A 1,507-nucleotide genomic window follows, 5' to 3' on the forward strand; every position below is an offset into this window, starting at 1 on the left:
ACCTCAGATGTCGACAAAATCGGTGATGACAAGCAGGCGCTCTTGTAAGTGCGAAACAAAATAAAGTGTGTTGACCTCACTGCCAGTCACAGTATCTACTCGTATGAGTAACATCGGCTACGAACATGTTATTAATTATGGGATGATAACACAGAGTTAAAAAAATACGGTGCCGATCACTTGTACAAATCAATTCTGTCGTCACGACATTTACTTTGTGCGTACAATACGTAGTTGGACGCCCCTGAGGCGCAAGACGAGGTGGCCGAGTGGTTAAGGCGTTGGACTGCTAATCCAATGTGCTCTGCACGCGTGGGTTCGAATCCCATCCTCGTCGATTGTTTTTAAGTACATTTCCGTGGGGACAGCTTTGTAAATGGCTCGTTTTAGACAACTTCGTAAACAGTTTCTCCTGAAGACTCATCGTACCACAAATCAACTGCGCTATGAACTGGTCCACTTCAGATTTCGTATGGAGCCATCTGTGGCAACTGTAAATTACTTGTCACTTTTTTTTATTTGCAAATGCTTCATTACACACTTCAGATACCTTTAATTTGGTTCTCCCCCCCCCCCTTTTGTTTATTTCTCGTCTCATTTTTTACTCACTATCAGGTTAGTCAGCGACTGAAACTTTGCGTTATATGCTTCAGAAATTAACGTAAGTGAACGACTCAAACACTACAGAAAAATCGAGATTTACAAGCCATCAACTTAGGGTATAGTAATCAACATAAAAGCTCACAAATACAGATCGAAATTACATCTTCATATATAAGAAGCTAATGAAAAAAAGTAATTTTATCACGTTGCTATTTGTTAACAAAGTGTTTTTGTTAGAGAAAAATGTGTACGAAAATGTTTTATAATCACTTTAATAAATTCGCGTAATGCCGTAATTCTCGATATAACAAGATTTTATGCAGAGTATATTTTTTTCTTTCAGTACTACATACATTATTTGTATACACGCATCAACAGGGCATAAAAGCATACAGACGAAAATGGGAGCAGAATGCAATTTAATTACGTAATATGAATTTTCCTCATAACTACTTGTATATCGCAAATGATAATAGACGTAAATTAAGCCTTGCATACTGAATGATAGACCACTGAAACTAGGCTATGAAATAAAATAATTCTATGAGTAAATACGACTAAATAACGGGATAAAAACCGATTTAACGCAATTTTGTCTCCACGTGTTACATACTGTAACTAACAGAGCGGTCTTCTTAATAATGTGCTCATTTGTCACCAGTCAGCAATGTTTGCAACCTCAATCAGGTCTAAATATATTAGCATCGGTATTTACGTCGATAACGGATATTTGTTCAGTTTTTAATGGAAACACGCTATTCTATTTAATACTTTAATTCTCTGCAATATGATTATATTTTTGAAGAAAGTTATTCTGATTTTTGTCCTGGATAATCAAATGTATTTCCAAATTGAGCCGCACTTGCAATCTGCTGCGGATAAATATGTGGATGCTATATAAAAA

At 36.2% G+C, this 1,507-nt stretch overlaps 1 non-coding gene across 1 annotated transcript; it reads left to right on the forward strand.

Annotated features, from left to right (window-relative positions):
- The first annotated feature begins 255 nt into the window (after positions 1-255).
- Positions 256-337, forward strand: Trnas-gcu (transfer RNA serine (anticodon GCU)). Its single transcript has one exon. It is a non-coding gene; the product is annotated as a tRNA-Ser (tRNA).
- The last annotated feature ends 1,170 nt before the right edge of the window (positions 338-1,507 follow it).

This window comes from Schistocerca cancellata, chromosome 7 (genome assembly GCF_023864275.1).
Source record: "Schistocerca cancellata isolate TAMUIC-IGC-003103 chromosome 7, iqSchCanc2.1, whole genome shotgun sequence".
Lineage (NCBI taxonomy): Eukaryota > Metazoa > Arthropoda > Insecta > Orthoptera > Acrididae > Schistocerca > Schistocerca cancellata.